General features: G+C 39.2%; 1 pseudogene; it reads left to right on the top strand.

The window, feature by feature from the left end:
- The first annotated feature begins 4,386 nt into the window (after positions 1–4,386).
- On the top strand, positions 4,387–5,576 carry LOC117400700 (putative nuclease HARBI1; annotated as a pseudogene).
- The last annotated feature ends 13,876 nt before the right edge of the window (positions 5,577–19,452 follow it).

The following is a 19,452-nucleotide window of genomic DNA, read 5'->3' as shown; positions in this document are numbered from 1 at the left end:
ACAGCACACTCAAACAAACACAATTGCTTCTTCTCCTCTAGAACTCTCAACTGTGAGGCTGAGGCCTCCTTTTATGCCAGGTGGCTGAGTCCTTAATTGAATAATTAATTAGTTGATTGCTCCCACCTGACGCAATCAATCTGGGCAGGGAGGAGAATTTAACTCCTTCCCTACCAGATTTCTAAGGGCAGAGCCCTGCTCTGTCACATACCCATTTATAGAGTTGGGTTTTTTACTGGAGCAATCTAGGTAAAGTACCTTGCTCAAGGGTACAGCAGCAGTGTCCTCCACCAGGGATTGAACCCACGACCCTCCGGTCAGGAGTCCAGAGCCCTAACCACTACTCCACACTGCTGCCCTACTTTGTTTTATTGATTGTACTGTTATGTACAGTACATACGTAAAGACACAGAGACCTCTCATAACCGCAGATTATGATATTCTTAACAACGTACGGTAATGAATGTCCTAAAGGAACCATACACGTATGTATGACACTGTGCGCATGCCTTCCCTTTATCCCTGTGCCAGCAGTAATGAGTGAGCTGTGCCAGGGTCTCATATTACCTATAGAGCAGGTAGAACAGAAGAGATCTTCTGCAAGAGGAACAGCACTATGAGTGATGAAGCAGACTCTACCAGAACAGAAGAGACCTTCTGCAAGAGGAACAGCATTTGGCTCACAGGTGTTTCTAATTGATCAGGTGTTTCCTGTTGCATTGATTGTTCACACATAAAAGAGCTGTGAATGTGTAGTCTCAGTTCTATCCTTTGCTTTTGCCTTTGGGGTCTGCATTTGGTGTCAGTAGGCATAATCCAACATGAAGACTAGGGAGCTGTCTATGAAAGAAAAGCAAGCGATTTGGATGCTTAAAGAAAAGAGGAACTCAATTAAAACCATAGCACAAAAGTTGGGCATAGCCAAATCCACAGTGTGGAATGTCCTGAAAAAGAAAGAAACCACTGGTGTCTTCAGCAATCGGCAACGACCAGGTCGGCCAAGGAGAGCAACAGCAGTTGATGACAGAAAAATGACCAGAGCTGTGAAAAACAACCCTAAAATAAGTGTCGGTGAAATCACCAACAATCTCCAGAATGCTGGGGTGAAAGTGTCACAATCTACTGTTTGCAGAAGACTTCGGGAGCTGAATTACAAAGGCTACACTACAATATGCAAACCTCTGATCAGCACCAAAAACAGAAAGGCCAGATTAGAATTAGCTAAAAAGTACAGAGATGAGCCATTAGAGTTTTGGAACAGAGTTTTATGGACAGATGAAATGAAGATTAACCTTTATCAAAGTGATGGGAAGGCAAAAGTGTGGAGTAAAAAAGGAACTGCAGATGATCCAAAGCATACCACCTCATCTGTGAAGCATGGTGGAGGTAGTGTCAAGGCATGGGCATGCATGGCTGCCTCTGGAACGGGCTCACTCATCTTTATTGATGATGTAACGAATGATGGCAGCAGCAGAATGACTTCAGAAGTGTACAGAAGCATCTTGGCTACCAGTGTTCAAGAAAATGCCACCAGACTCATTGGGCGGCGCTTTATAATGCAACAGGACAATGACCCAAAACACACTGCCAACGCAACCAAGGAGTTCATCAGGGGAAAAAAGTGGAAAGTTTTAGACTGGCCAAGTCAATCTCCTGATTTAAATCCGATTGAACATACATTTCACTTGCTGAAGAGGAGACTGAAGTCAGAAACTCCCCAAAACAAGCAACAGCTGAAAATGGCTGCAGTAAAGGCTTGGCAAAGCATCTCAAAGGACGATACCAATAGTTTGGTGATGTCAATGGGTCGCAGACTCACTGCTGTTATTGCATGCAAGGGATTTGCGACTAAATACTAGCTTTTATACTTCTTATATTTGCTTTAAGTTGAATTGTCCCAATACTTATGCTCACATAAAATGGGGGGATGGAACTCTAAAAGTGCTGTTATTCTTAGTTGGTAAAACACGTATGTCTTGAAACCACCAGAAATAAAAGGTGACATTCTGTACTTTTGCCTCATATTAATCTTTTACTCGTATTTTCATATTGCTTGAGTGTAAAGCAAAAATAGCAATTTTGACTTCATTGTCCCAATACTTATGGTTGCACTGTATATAAAAGGAAGAATATAAGCTCTACATACTGTATAAATGTGTTGAGTTGAATGCAGAACAACATCAAAACTGATCATACGCATAAAAACACACATAGACGCAAATACTCATTATCATATAGTCAAGGCCAGAAAAAGAGCAGAACACGTGGTTTTCACTAAACCTGCTGCACAGAATAAATTAATAGTCTTTACTCGTCACTGTTAAATGAGGACGTTCTTTAATTAGAATAGGCAGCTAACCACCGACGACTTCACTAAATGGACTCTCCAGGAAAATCATAAAAGGTGAGAGCACACTTGGTAGTTTTGCAGTGTAACTTGAATTAATCCATGTATGTGAGACAGTTATTGTAGGCTGTGTGGTCCAGTGGTTAAAGACAAAGACTTGTAACCAGGAGGTCCCCGGTTCAAATCCCACCTCAGCCACTGACTCATTGTGTGACCCTGAGCAAGTCACTTAACCTCCTTGTGCTCCGTCTTTCGGGTGAGATGTAATTGTAAGTGACTCTGCAGTTGATGCGTAGTTCACACACCCTAGTCTCTGTAAGTCGCCTTGGATAAAGGCGTCTGCTAAATAAACAAATAATAATAATAATATTGTAGTCCATACAGAGGTGCTAACGTTTCGACGCTGCTAGCGTCTTCCTCAGAGCAATCTGGAGAAATTAGTATACACAGATCCCATATAAACTTTGATTCAATTAGCAAGAACACCATTGGTCATTTACACATAATTGGAACGACTTCCCATATCGGTATTAGTGATCCAATTGTCTTCAAAAACCCAGTGGAGGAGAAACTCAGGGTTAGTTGAAGAAAACCTGCTAGCGAGCAGGTTAGCTTCACGGAGTATGTTGCCATAGTAACTGACTCAGAGTTAAGCTGAACTGGCTTTGTGAAACCAAAAACCCAGTGTATACAGGTTTCAACATATTGAGGTGACTCAATAATAATCACTAAATACTTGCAAAAAAGGAAAAACAATACAGGAAAAGGAATACATTAAAATTCAAAAAGCCCCTAATAATCCTGTTATAAGGAACAACATAATTGCGGTGATTACTTCAAAGATGGTATTATATATACCAATAACAACTAGAGAAAACTAGAGAAACGAGGCTAAGCTAAGTTCTTCATTAAGTCCCCTCGGTTCTAAAGTATCCAGTGTATAAATCCAACAGCACTCACGCCGTCGTAACCTCAAGTGCCCGCCTCTACTTGAGAGACTAATCTTCTCTATACCATAGCATTTCAAGGAAGATGCCCTGCTATGATTAGCTGTAATATGTCAGGCAATAGCATAGTCCATATTTCTATTACGGATAGCTGCTTTATGCTCGACTATTCGTACTTTTAGGGCTCTTTTCGTTTGGACTATATATACAAGACAACACAGGCATTTAAGCATATAAACGACATGTGTCGTATTGCAGTTGATACAACCTCTTATTTTATATTTAGTGCCCGTGTGTGGATGGTAAAAAGCTTTTGTATCCATTTGTGACAGGGTAGCGTTGCAGGCCCAGATGTCATTGGCAGGCAAAGAGACTCAGAGGCAAGGAAACTGTAGTTAAAGCGCTTCTGCGCTGTTTAATAAACAAAAGGAAATCAAAAAGTTGAACAAAACACTGCTCACAGAGCAAAAATAAAACAGTTAAACAAAAACAAAACTTTCACAGTAAAACAATCACAAAATAACTGACACAAGGGCCAAAACAAAAGGTTTAAACAAAATACAGAAATGTAGGCTGGGCATTAGCCTTCACTACAGTTTCTTTCTCAAAAAAATAACCACAGCACAAACAAACAAACACTCACCCAAAACACCTCCACCAAACAAAGGAATTTCCCCTTTTTTATACCATGTGGCTGGAGCCTAATTATCAATTACTCAATTAGCTCCAGCCACATTCTCACATGTACTTTGGCAGGGATAGGAAATTAACCCCATCCCTGCCAACCACCACCAAATCACCACACAACAATATTATTTACAGGCAGGGCCATGCCCTGCCACACCATTGTATTAGCGCAATGTGTACAATGGCCACAACGAAAATTACCTTCTGGGCCCTGTTTCCGAAAGCAGGTTTAGCGAAAACTCAGTTAGTTGACTCAGAGTTGAAGGAAACTCTGGGTTTTCGGTTTCACAAAGCCAGTTCAGCTTAACTCTGAGTCAGTTACTATGGCAACATACTCCGTGAAGCTAACCTGCTTGCTAGCAGGTTTTCTTCAACTGAAGCCTGCAGACTGAAGGAGGTGTCAGACATGGCCTGTCCTTTTCTTGAAGAGCCAGTTGATATTGAAGCACAAATACTCCGCAGAAATCTCCGTCGGGAGAGGGTGATCAGACCCCGCTTGGATGTTTTATCATTCCCTGATGATCATCTGTTTGAACGTTACCGTTTTTCTGCTCAATCGATCATTCATCTGAACAATATTCTCAGCCCTCATATCGTTCATATGACACATCGTGGACATGCTCTCAGTTCGGAACAAATTATTTTTGTTGCACTTCGTTTTTTTTCCAACGGGAGTTTTCTATATAACATTGGTGACGCTGAGCATATTTCCAAGGCAACCGTCTGTCGGGCTGTCAGAAATGTGACTCTTGCATTGAAACGTTTACTGTACACTTTTGTGGTGTTCCCAAGTCACAGACCTACAAGACTCACCAAAGAAGAATTACACAGAATTGCAGGTATCAGTCTAAGCAATAATTAATTTATTTAGTATGAAGCTTTGAGACTTGAAGCACTAATCAGTTAATTTGATATATTTTAGGGTTTCCAGGTGTGATTGGCTGCATAGATGGCACTCATATTCCTATCACAGCTCCTTCAGTAAATGAAGGAGATTATGTGAATAGGAAGTCTTTCCACGGCATTAATGTGCAGGTAGGCCTAAATAGTAGCCTTTAGCATTCCAAATGAAAGATACTTCACAATACAGCTAGTGCAGCTAATTACTGTTCTGCACTGTGAAGATCATATGTGATGCAGCCCACATCATCAGCAACGTGGAAGCAAAGTGGCCTGGGTCTGTGCATGACTCGAGAATGTTTCGTGAGTGTACACTAAGCACTAGATTTGCCCGTGGTGAGTTTATATATATAGCTATATCCTATTATAATCAATATTTTGTTTCCTCCTATTGCAACTGAAAATTTAAACTGTATCCTCGTATTATCATAGGAGAGTTCGATGGTTACCTGCTTGGTGACAGAGGGTACCCCTGCCAGCCCTATTTGCTGACCCCTTACCCTGATCCTGAGCCCGGCCCGCAGCAATGTTACAACTTGGCTCACTGCAGGACATGAGCCAGGGTAGAGATGACCATTGGGATGCTCAAGGCCTGGTTCCAGTGCCTTCGTAGGCTCAGGGTCACCCCAGAAAGGGCATGTGACATGTGTGATTCGCCACAATTAGAGGAGAACAATGTCCTACTCAACCAGTGAACGATCCTGATAACGATCCTGACCACCCCGCTGACGCACGAGATGGAAGAGCAGTCAGAGACACAATATGCTACCATCATTTCTGACTGACCCATCATCTCCCCAGTGTCAAATAAAGACAATATGCCTTTCTTTTTATTAAGCCTTCTTTATTTCCTGCAAGTACAAATGCAGTACAGTAGTTAATATTGTTTATGTTGTTCAAACAAGTAAAATCATCCACCTGTTGGAACCGCACCCACCTTTAACTGATGTTCCAGCAGTTGTATTTCTAGTTTTGCCTTTTGCATCTGCAGCCTTTTGTGGTCCATTTCTAAATTACATTTTTTCAATTTATATATATATATATATATATATATATATATATATATATATATATATATATATATATATACACACACACACACATATACATATAATATAAATGTTGAATAAGTGGAACACTCGAGATAAAACTTCTCTTTTATTTTCAATTAATACTCACGCATTGACTCGGTCAGCAATTTTGTGCCACGCAGCTCAGTTTCTTTTGCTGCTGCTACGGTATTGCTTTTTTTCTTAAATATATACTCGTATTCTGCATACGCATTCATTAATATTTCTATCTCCACTGGGGAGAAGTAAGAGGTTCGAGCCCCTTTTTCTCCTGTTGCCATGACGAATCAGGTTATCTGCGTTCCTTTGATGAGGGCTTTTTATCTCCTCATACACGCGCTTTACTCAGGGTTAACTTAACTCAGAGTTGATTGAACTCATTGTTATCACCTGTTCTGAAACCGAAAACTTAGAGTTAGTCAGAGTTAGTCAACCCAGAGTTTGTTAAACCTGCTTTCTGAAACAGGGCCCGAGACGCGAACTTGCTCGGTTTCTTTATTAAATAATTCAAATAAAAAGAGTTGAACAAAACACACACAAAACAAACGGGCACAAGGGCCAAACAAAACAGTAAACAAACGGGACAAAACGGACAAGCAAGTACTGTGCTGGTTCTCCAGCACGTAGTAGCAATTGTTATTTAGTAGACGCTCCTTTCTCTCTCACCCATTCTCCACTCTCGAACACACCCAACCCTGAATGGGTGAAAACATGTTGCTTTTATGCAGTTGTACCGAGACTCGATTGCTAAGCAATCATTCAATTGGAATCTCGGTTGAATTAATTGTGGGATTGCACATTAATTAATTAAGTGCAATCCTGTGACACACAGTTTACACATTTTATCTGCACATGAAGTGATGTGCAATCCTCGTGCCTAAATAGAAATCTACATTTGAAATCACTTGTGTTACACAGACCCATTTATATCCCGTGTACCAATGACTATACACCAACATTTAACACACTACATGCAACATATAAACAAACAATACACACAGGACGGGGTCACACTGCCACAGTCCCTCAGTTCCACTTTTCTCTGGCTCTCCTTAGATGTTCTCTCCAGTTCTATCTTTTAGTTCTGCAGCAGCCTGCCACTGTCTTCACTAGGCTACTTATGCACCAGCCACCAATCAGAAGCATGCACAGCTTCCCGCTTTTGGCCCCTGGTTTCCCACTCTCGATCCCTTGCAACATTGTTGTAATAATTGACTCTTGATTTGTGACAACAGTGTTACAACTGGATCCGGCTCACACTGCAAGCCGAGCTCCTGATTGGTGACAATTCTCCCGTCTCTGTCGACCCTGAACATCTGCTGCGGTTGAACCTTTGGGTCGTTACACTATGCATCAATACACGGGGCATTTGTTAGGAAATCGGAACTGTCCCAACCATATAGGGACTGTTGGCATGTATGCAAAAATGATAAAAAAAATAATAATAATAAAAAAAAGCATCTCAATATAACATGGAGCCATTATAAAAAATATAATTTTAATATTTATGTACCTGCCGGTTTTGCCTTCACTACCCCACCGGAGCGCCAGAGCCAAGGCGTTTTTTCTTCTTGGACCTAGAGAGTTGCACTCTGCTCCTCCTTGATGAGCTTTCTGATATTTGTTGTGGACAGGGATGTAACTAATTCCACTCCAGCAGATTACATGCCTCTTTTATATTGATTTCCTTATTTAAAACCCTGCTTCCCTTCACAAGGTTCAATGAAAGTTTAAATGTCAAACTATTTATCATCACTAATAGAATGTCAGCTCAAACCAGGTTATTATGTAAAGGAGACAGTTAAGCAACCTGTTCTTGAAGACTGTAATCCTATAAGTATATTCAAAAGCTGCACAGGATGTTGTATATAAGATCCCCCTCTCACCAAAAAAATCGCTCTGTATGTAACAATTAACAAACCCTTACCACAGACATCCAAAGCGTCATATATTTGTACGCATTATCATAAATTAGCAAAAAAAAGGAGGTATAGCCACCTCATGAAATCAATATTAATTCACGTTTTTTGTTGCAAGGCAACAGCATTGAATATTCTGTTTTTGCAGACATCGCCATCTAGTGGTTTGAACATGACAGCAAAAACACGAAACAGCTGGCAGGTGTGCAAATCCAATATTTTGCATTACTTTCTCAGCTACAGCTAGTGCTATGGGGCTATTTGTAATACTCTGACACTGACATCATCATCCTCTCAGTCTGTGCAAAGTGACCTTTCCACCAATTAAGAATGTCTGAACAATATTGTCATTGAGTCATTGAGGGAGATACTAGTCACGCTGGTTTATACATCAATATTTTAGCCTGGTGGGTGTTTAGAGTTTGTTTAAGTTCCTAAACTTTAATACTATGAGAAAAACAGTTTGAATGGTGCAACATTGACATATAGAGACTTTGTAACTAATCAGAAAAATATCTCCAATACAGTGCTGTAACTTTGAATAAATAATGAATGTAAAGTGAATTACTACTAAATACTGGAGCTAACATCAATACTGGATGTGCATATTTCTGATCATCCTTATTTTAGCCAAACAAGGCAAAACTAAGTATATAAATATAGTAAATATACAGAATAGTTATATTATTTCCAGCAGGGGTCTCCCTCTACACCTTTTTGCAAACTTTTACGACTGGTTTAAAACACTTTTTAAACATGTATCATGGACTAGGAGTCGTGGCCTTAACAAGCTATGAGGACTCCAAGGTTGTCTCCTCCGTTGTTTTTTTGCATCATCAATGCTGATGCTCATGTAAAAATTCTCAAAAAGTACAAAAGACTTATTAATTTTCTCTGATGGTTTGCCGTGTAACATAGATTTGGAGGTTGAATAGTAAATACCAAGCAGTCATATAAATACTGCAGCTATAGCTTGAAACCTCGGTTTGACCTGGTAGGATGTCAGCTTTGGTTACGACGCTGCTAGGAGTGTGGGTGATTATCTGGTTTGCTGTGTTTTTGGGGGTTTGGTAAGAGCACAACTCGCTTGTTTTGGGTGGAATGTCTGTATATTTGACACGTTCTGGACGGCTTCTAAAATGGAATGCTTTATAACCTTGCACACACGACAAGTCACAATATAAAAAAAAAATCCTGATTTAAAAGTTGCAGACTCCTTAATGGCCACTGGGATCTTTTGTCAGCTACTGAAGCTTTGTTTTTTTGCACACAAAAGAATGTATTTGCTTTGCTGTGCAGCTACATCAGGGACATCTGATCAAACAGAATTATTATGAGATGTCTGGCTTTAATATTTGCTTCTATTGATTTTTTCAGACAATCAAGATAGAATGACTCACAGGATCAACCCACATACAAATAATGTATTCGTGGGCCTGAGCCTTGTTCATTAGCGTTTTTTACAGAATGAGTATTTATTATTTGGAAGTGGAATAGCAGACCACTTTTTTTAACAAGAACAAAATGAAGACAAACTGGTCCAAAAATCTGTGGTATATCCCTTAGCAATCTCTACAGAGTTGGAAGTTAATACGAATATGATGGCAACCTTGCTAAAAGCTACACTGTTAGTTAGTTGATAATTACAGACATTAAAACATGTATATGGTAAGCAACCTGTTGTTTTATCAAGTTTTAAACAAGTGCCCCCCCCTTCCTTGCTTTTGTTTCAACCAAGAGTTAAATATTAGTTTTAAACATGCATTGTTTTCCAGTGCACACGTAACAGCACTTTGTTTTACAGTCTGAATATAGTCGAAGATTGCTTCTTGGACCCCATTGGATCTCATTGTGGATCATACTGTTGGGAAGATAGGCCCAATCAGCCTCTAATAGGAGGCTGTGTGGTCTGGTGGTTAAAGAAAAGGGCTTGTAACCAGGAGGTCCCCGGTTCAAATCCCACCTCAGTCACTGACTCATTGTGTGACCCTGAGCAAGTCACTTAACCTCCTTGTGCTCCGTCTTTCGGGTGAGACGTTGTTGTAAGTGACTCTGCAGCTGATGCATAGTTCACACACCCTAGTCTCTGTAAGTCGCCTTGGATAAAGGCGTCTGCTAAATAAACAAACAAATAAAAAAATAATAACTTTAAACCACAGAAGCACAACCACAGCAAGGCTGACTCCTCCATCGTTTATTCATAAAATGAAAACTTTCAGAATCAGCAGAGCATTCCAGATTTCTGAAAAACAAAAAAAGTTAGTGGAAAGTCCTTGAACTCCCTTGGTGTTACAAGTGCACAGGAAATCCACTCCACATCTGGACAGTGCCTGGAGATGCTCCAAGGGTGTCTGCAATTAAATCTCAAAGATGAAGGAAATAAGGCAAAAACAGGCTTTTAGTTATTTTTAATAAATGGTATCCTTACCACCGTCAATTTCTTTTTCAGCTTTGCACCTTTTGTTCTGCATCCTCATGCACTGGAAATGTCTACTTCAGCACACTGCAGAAAGTTCATAAAAAAAACAAACTGTTGTGCACTTCCTCATTCTGACAGTGCTGTCTCCATGGCTACCAGCAGTGTCTCGTTAGTTTAACCCTAATTGATTTTCCAAAAATGGATTCTCTGCAGCTTTTACTGAACGTTAATATTCAAGAAAATAGGTAGTAAAAAAGAGTTAAGATATGCTGCTAGCTAGCAGCATTTCACATGTTGCAGTAGATGTACATTGTGAAACTGGATGTCCTTTGGACATAAATCTAATTGGGAAGTTCAATATAATTTAAGCTCAAGCCAAAAAATAAGTATTTGTTTCATTTATTCTTGTTGACCCAGGAATCAATAACGACTAATTAGTTATTTTGTGCTGAGACCTATTTCTATTTTGAGCAATTATGAAATATATTACAGTGTTACTTTAGTTAATACTGAACTCATTCTGTTTGGCCATTTATTTTATATATTGCTTTATTGTGAGTAAATAACTGTGTTAATCTTTTAAAGTATCCGTTCTTATATGCAAATGATGGTTCATACTTAGTAGTAAGCTTGCTCTTATGCAGTTTTAATCAAAACCAAACTTTGTTATTCGAATTACCATGGATACAAAAAGCATGACAGTCATCTGGGAAAAAAGTCAGACCGACATCCCTTCAAAGATTACAGGAACATAAAGGTCAAGTTAAATAAGATGAAATGGATTGCATTGTTCCCAGGGACAAACAAAACACAATTCAACTTGCTTATTATCAAGATTGAAACTACATGTGACCCACTGTATTGCTATTACTCATGTTATTATCATTCCCACATGCTACAATATTAGAATTTTTATTTTTAATACAAATACTCTTCTGAATGGGAGAGAAGGAATCTGAGCTGCAAGTCTACCTCCCGACCAGGGAGGGCGCTAAGTAAGGTTGGTGGTACACCTTCACAGGGATGGGCCGACTCGATGGTAGGATGGAACCGGAAGTTAATCATCTTGGGAAAAGGGCGTAGCTATAAGACTGCTGAACGACTCTATTGTGATCAGCTGTGTTGTGCACGATGATTGGATAGAGCATGGTGCTGTGCTGATAATGGGGAGGAGTTTAGCAGTACAAAGGGGGTGCAGCTACATGAGTACGGACCCTTACGCTGAAACTTAATCCAGCTGGAGCGCTGCATTGTTTTGCAATTACACAGATTTTACCAACTCTGCATAAATACAATGTACTGTAAGACAACTAACAGGCATTTATTACAAACGTCATTATCCTCACTGTCTCTCTGTTCTATAGCCACTTTCTATCAGATTTCCATATGCATGGTTTGCATGTGTTTACAATTAAAAGTCTAAAGCAGTGGTTGGCTGCTCTTTTAATTGCATACAGACAAACAAGGTTAAGGATAGGAAATGCAATAACATCTGCTAACTGTGATTACGTGCCATTTCTTCCAAAATCTCGATTTTTGGTTTTCTTAAATGCTTGTAAATAATTAATATAGTGTCCATAGACTTTACATTGTCAATCTAGAAACGGTTAATGTTATATTTCACGTTACAAATATATGGATCATATTAGGAAAGGTTTGTTTTGTGCAAAATTGGGGTTTTTAATTGGTATGTGCCCCATTATCTCAACATATTTCCAGTGGTTAAAATGTTATCCATACAGAAGTCACACAATCAGAACAGTATTGACGAAGGGTACAGACATTTCTTCATACTTTTGTAACTCAAGCTGTTAGATTGCAAATGGGCAACGGTTGCACTTGAAGAAATTGAATTACATTTTTGGGATTCCCTTTGCCAATTGACATTCACACCAGTTTTTTTTTTGCCCACTAGTTTTAACCTTTAAAGAAGGCTTCATGAAAGCCCACCACACATTTCTTAAATTTGATGTGCCAGACGTGACACATAATCGTCTGCTCATCTTCTCTGGTGTGGGGCCAGATTTACCATGATTTTAATTTCATTTTTAAACCAGAGAATGTAAAACCCATATAGTACTATTCAAGGAACTATCGTGCAACTTCACTACACGTTATCGGCATTCAGAGACAGTGTGGCAAAGTGGTTGCAGTGCGCAGGTGTCGGGGTGATGCAGTGTTCAAGACAAGGACAAACAACAAAGTGCTAGTGAAATGATAGTTTATTTATAAACCAAAGTCTGATGACAATAGTAAACAATAATGACAACAGGCAATACAGTGTTGAATATTGCTCCATTTAATCCACGGGTTTAGTCCCGAAATAATAGTCCCGGTATTTAAACAACCACAAATAACACAAACACAATCACAAGTCTACAGTGAGTGCTATAGTGCTGGTGGTGCAGTGTTGTCCGGGTTTGGTACTGGCCCTTAGCGACAGCTCCGGATCGTGTTTGTCATCTAATAGCAACAAACAAGTATATTTTAGACACGACAAAACAAACAAAACACTCACGATAACAGCACAGTTCTCCTTCCGGTTCAGTGTTAACCATAAGAAAGGAACAGATCACCTCGCTACGTCCCCTTATATGCCATCAATCATGACCCTTTGGTTAACGATTGCAACTGCTCCTCCAATCCGTGGCTGCCACATCATTTCCCTTCCGGGTCGATGATTTAGTGTACTGTAGCTCCGCCCCCTTTCTAGATGGCCGACTTCCACCTAACCCTGGGAATGAGTTGTCTGGCCATCCAGTCCAGGGCACTTTGTTGCCTTTACACAGCACCCTTACAGGTCAGGAGGGAGATTTATCACCAAGAATCATTCTGTCTCTGTCACAGACAGTTATAACATGTGTGAGATATTCATTCTTATTTGTTATTAAAGTAATTCGCTATTATGAGAAATAATAGCTATTTTGGTAGCTTTATATTGCAGTAAATGCATAACCATGTAATTAGGCTTTAATAACAATGTAATCATCATTGTAATTACACATATGTTACATGGTAACATGTGTGTAATTACATGCCCTTATGAACAACAATTTGTTACCCAGAGTAATGACATGGTTACATCATGACTATTTCCATGTAACTGCAAACATATTTCACCAGTTCTAAGAGCAGGGCACATTCATAGTTATTACCATGGTACTACCTGGTTATGTATGGCTGATAATCTTAATGCAGCTGGTATTTGTACTGTATTTTAACAGTTCTACCTTCACAAATGTGATCTATGATAATGGTAAAAACTGTTAAAGAGAGAGGCAATAAATCACAAGTAATAATAAGTGACTTTTTTATTTCCCACAATAAATAAGTTGTTACTCCCATAATGGCTTTTTACAACTTTAATGATGTGTGTTTAAGGCATTGCATTTGGAAAAAGTTACGTCATTTTATTTGTAACCTGAGACTGAAACAACTCCAGACCTCAACAGCTAACTCAAATTAGATTAGATTCACATATGAGTAAACAAAACAAAAAACAAAAAAAAACACTTGATCAACAATTACATTCTAAATGATTACAATTCTTAGAATCAGTATCTGTATTTTTTACCCAATTTTTTTTTACTCCAAAGTTGCAATTAGGTTTCACAGTTTGGTAACATGAGTTTTACAAAGTATGTTTTTAGATTAACAATCTGTGATTAATTTATTTTTTTATACGTTGTTAAGATCATGTGTCTTCCATTAATTTTGTAAAGACATATGACCAACTTTAACACCAAATGTATTAAAAGGCATCAAATTTTAAATAATAATAGAAAATCCCTTTGACTAACCAGGGAAGCTCTAGAGGAAATATGTCATCTCATTCACTGACCAGTATCCCTGGAGCTTACTGGGAGGAGTTTCTGATCCTAGAGGTTTAAACTTATGCTCTTTCCAATTCATGTTTCCAGTTCTGACTCGTAAATTAAAGAGGTCTTTTCATAATAAGTTATCAGGATGAATGCATTCAACTTTTCATGGGGAGAGGAGCTGTGCTCAGTACAAACACTGCCATGCTACCAGCTCTTGTGTATGTCATTCCAGTGACTTGGATATCAACTCTGTCAGCTTAGCAACCTTTTTGCTTTTCATAATGCCTCCGTGGTGTGGTAGCGTCGTGATCTAGGCTGGACAGTGGCAGAAATAGCAAACCCAGGGGTGGAAGACTGCAATACGGTGCTTTTTTAAACAAACAAAAGATTTACACAAACAAACAAATCCAAAACACATAAAAACAGCACCCAAGCTATGGATATCTTGGTGCATACACAGGGAGCACAACTTCCCCCCCCAAACAAACAAACATTTCTTTGTCCTTTTTAAATTGTGTGGTGTCTCCTGGTGGACAATTGATTGATTGATCAGCCAACCAGGAACTGCCTGACAATCACCCCAGAAAGACACCACACCAAAGCAATTACCTTAATTGCCATGTGACTGTGCAAAGGGTGGCCATCTTGGCTCCAGGCTGTTCCCCTACTCTTGGGACAATATGGCTGCCAGCTACAGATACACATATTTCACTGTGCATGGCCTCTGTCCTGTCACAGCTTCCTTTTGAAAATGTGTGTTGTGAACAGGAACCATGTTCTATACTTTGCACAAGCCCATAGTTTTCTTTATAATACCTATACAATATGAATAAAACTGGATTGCATGACAATTGTTAACAAATTCAAATATATTTAGCTACACTTTGCTTTGTCCATAACATAAAGACAATTATTTAATTTCCAGACTTCCCCTCACAGCAATATGCTACTTTTCGACGGTCTTGAACAGACAGCGAGCATAGCATGAGTTCTGTATTTGTTGCCGACAGCCAAATGTTAAAATATTTAGAGTTACACACAGTACATATCTGCCCAGCATGTTTGCTGGGAGGCAGCTATTAAATATGTCAGTTTCCATTTGCTCTGACACTTTATAACAGTCTGTTGTGTGAGAATTCAACTCTTTCCAGTTTCCAAGGTAACCCAATGCTGTATTTATCATCCATTATGTGGACAACTCTCAAACTTAGATCATTATCCCAGTAGGCATCCTGTAGTTTCCATTTAGTTTGCCAAAATTGCAATGCCCAGTTGACTATATTTATATTTCATGAAATGTATTATATTTGGTGGTTCACTGTTATACACAAAGTTTTTTCACAAAAAAAAAATTCTGTTATAGTTATGGAAAAAATGTAAAAGGGTTGAGCATTGTAACAGACGGTTTAAGATCTTTTGTGCTGTTAAGCTCTGTTATGGTGAGTCTGTATGAAGTTTTAAAGGCAGTGCTATAAGCTACTAAGTTAGTAAGTGGATTTTATGTAAAGTTTACATTATACTTGCTTTTACATTTCAACAGTAATTGCATGTTCTGGTTGAGAGCTTAATAAATGGAGATTTACTCATCGTAAACAACCAAGCTTTATAGGATTCAAAGGAAGTGGCCAAGCTTGTCTGAAACAACAACTAGGAAACTTGGTGGCTAGGAATAATTCCAAGTTATGGTTATTGTAATTATATTGTTTCAACATATACTTGATCATGCATTATTTAAGAGAAGTGAATAGGGTGAAAGAGATACAAATGAGTACCACTTAACTAATTAGAGATAACATTTTATATTAAAATTACCAGTAATTTGATCAAGCAGTTTTTAATTTATTAACCTAACCCTAGCCTCACCAAAACCCAGTTAATTTAAAAAGTCATCTAATTAATTTAAAAAGTCACATCATTCATTTAAAAAGTCATAATTGGTAACAGAGAGTTGTAAACGTTTTTATTTAATAAAAAGACCTTCATCTTTTTGTGACTGATTTCCCTATCTTTGTTAACAGCAGATTTCACTGGATGCTTCAGTGGCATAGCTGTCCTGGAAATACATGTAGAGGGGAAAAGGCACTTTGTAGAATACAAAACGCAGCATAGATCTTTACTGTGTGTGTATTACAGCTGGGAGTTCTTGCTCCAAGAATAACAAGGATCTGGAGAGCATACATCCGTATGTTGTAGATCAAGGGTGAAGCTTGCATGGTAGCCAATGCTAGTAATTACAGTGAATATCTTCCAGATCCTTTTGTAATCACACAAGGCAGTGCACATAGAAAGGGGGGAATATTGTCTTTCTCTTTTGGTTTTGCAGAGCTGCATAATAGCTAATGATTGACTAAACAGTATTGGCATACATTTCACAGACCACAGACCTAGTGGTGTCCACTGCCAACCCAGCATGGTCTCATTTAACTCTATATAGATGCTTCATGATTTTTGTATGATCAAGTTGTAAACTTTAGTTACAACATTTACTAATCCTTTATAAATACAGTTCAGTCTTTGTTATTTGTTACAGCAATCTACAAACTACAAAAAGCATAACAAGCATAGAGCCCCTCTGGAGAGGGTGTATATAAAGTGTGTGGTTCAAATAGGACAGCTACATCATTTCATTCATGTTAGGGCTGACACGTACGCTTATTTTTGAAGTGCGCTGAGTATCTTTTATTTTTCAAGAAGGCTGGCCATCTCAGCGATGCAAATTTCAACATTCAATTCTGGTGCCAGAAGACAAGAATGTATTTTTATTTATTTTTGTATTCCTTAGCAACGATAGATAATGATAGTTTCTCATTGGGTTTGGACTACTCACATGATCCTCATACACAGCAGATAAGGTTTGTGTCGTGTGGGAAGTTGTGAGGGTGGGGGTGCTTGATTAGGGTGGGGTTTGATAATTCAGCACCAGTAGGCTCTCTGGTGCTAAACTTTCAAAACAGTTTAGCACCAATTTTCAAAAGGATTTGCACCCCTGCATCTAATAATCCTTAACTTTTTATGACCCTGTGTAATGTGATTCTGTGAGCATAGACGCTTACATTTTTTAAGTTACACTTGTTTAATTTCTACTGTAGCACCACTGTCAGTTTATATACCAATAATTCTTGTACACAAAGGGTCCTGGAAATAAATAGTATTGTGTAAGTCATGCAGAGTGTAAACTGGTTTGGTGGCATGTGGCTTTTTTTGATAAATCCCCTTGGCAATTGTGCATTCTATGATGGAGTTTCCACACCAATTAATTAAAATCTTTTTTTTTTTTTTTACAGAAAACTCACAAAAACAGCAATGGCTTTATTCTCACATACAGTATGAAGTGGAAAGAATGCCATTTTGTTGTTCCTTGTGTTATTACTATTAAGTGTTCATAAAAGTAATATCACAAGGAATGACAGAAAGCACAAACATAATAAAATACAGTTTTTTTTTCTTTTTTCCAGATGGCCATAATGATCCTTCAGGGAATATTTGTCTTTCTTTTTTCCAACTCCAGTAAAATAATGAATAACGTTATACCAGTAAATGTTGCTGTTATTCACATTTAAATAAAGCACACCATAATAATTCAACTACAACTTGCACATTTTTGTATTTGGAATTTGCCCTTTAGATAATGTGTGTGTAATAAGCATATAATGAATAAAAGAAAGTCTTAGATCTTCTGCTACTTGGAATATGCTAATGTGTTACTTGGTTTCAAAAGCTGCAAATGATACACATACACATGTATGTATTATTTATGTGGTAAATTATGGTAGCATGTCAAGTAGCAGTAAGGTGCACCTGCTTAACAAATTCCATGTATTCCTTTTTTTCCCTTGTGCGGCGGTTGCATTGCGCCTGATTTCCTCTGCAGCAGAGAGCAGAACGTCCTGCTCCACTACACCGATTGCTGCTGTGTGTGCTGTCACACATGTAAACCTCAATGCATTTGTGTGGCAAAGTGGTTAATAGTATGCAGGTGCAGGTGATCAAAAAACAGACAGACAATTGTAATCCAGGTGCAAAGGTTTGTTTTATTTGTTTTTGTCCAGTGCCTGATGGCGAAACAAACAGTAAATAATAATGCTGGTAAGTAATACAGCGGTGGGTATTACTTACGTTTATGATCCCCAAGCTGGTCCCGAAATAATAGTCCTGTTATTATATCCCCACATTAAACACAAAACACATACACAAGTCTGGTTAGTGCGTGAATTAGTGATTGTGGTACAGGTACAATTTATAGTGATACGAGTGCAGTGCTGTTCCGGGTTTGTGCTGGCCTCTGGCGACAGCTCTGGAACATGTTACCTGTCTAATGAATACAAACAAACAAATAGACAGAACAAAACAAACACAAACATTAATCACAACAATACAGCTCCTTCCAGGTCACTTATTAATAACCAAAACGAAGGAACAGATAACATTGCTTCGACCCCTATTTATACCGTCACTCATGACCCCTTGGTAAACGATTGCAGCTGCTTTTTATGATCTGCAGTTGCCACATCATTCCCCCTCCGGGTCAATGAGTTAGTGTACCGAAGCTCCGTCTCTGTTCTATGTGACCGACTTCCTTTAACCCTCGGAACGAAGTGTCAGGCCAAGTAGTCCAGAGTACTCTGTTCCTGTTACTTAGCGCCCTCACAGGTCGGGAGGGAGATTTACCACCAAGAATCATTGTCTTTCTGTCACAATTTGCAATCACAGACACTCATATTTGATTATATGTATTTTAGTAGAAAACTGTTAAAACATACAGTACTTATTTAGACTGACATGTTTAATGCTGATACATTAATTAAAATAACTTATTAGGTTTAATATCTACAACAAATAGTTTTCTTTTACAAACTGATGAATTATTATTATTGTCATTCTCCTAGGTGGCAGCATTTGAATACTTTTATGAAGGTAAAAGTGGTGGTAGTGGCAGTGGTGGTAGTGACAGCTCTTCTCCCCCTGGTGGCGGAGGCGGGAGCAGCAGGTTGTCTCCCCCTGACGACGAAGGTGTAGTCCCTCTATCACTGGGGACTGGTGTGGCTCTCCCTCAGCCGCTGGGGACTGGTGCGGCTCTCTTTAGGGCTCTGGGGACTGTGGCGGCTCTCCTTCGGTTGCTGGGGAACGGTGCAGCTCTCCTCTGGGCCCTGGCGTGGACGTGCCTACTCCCTGTGGAGGTAGGAGCAGCTCTTCTCCCTTTGGCGGTGGAGGTGGGAGCAACGAGTAGTCTCATCCATGGCTTTGGATGCAGCGGCAATACTGACCTCAGTGCGGGGCACACCGGCCGCTGTTCCTCCTCCCCCTCCTCCTGGGGGGGCAGTTGACTCCCCGCAGGCAGGACA

This window comes from Acipenser ruthenus, chromosome 4 (assembly GCF_902713425.1).
Source record: "Acipenser ruthenus chromosome 4, fAciRut3.2 maternal haplotype, whole genome shotgun sequence".
NCBI classification, from domain to species: Eukaryota; Metazoa; Chordata; class Actinopteri; order Acipenseriformes; family Acipenseridae; genus Acipenser; species Acipenser ruthenus.
Note: the sequence above shows the minus strand (reverse complement) of the source record. Positions and strands in the feature narration are given on the sequence as shown.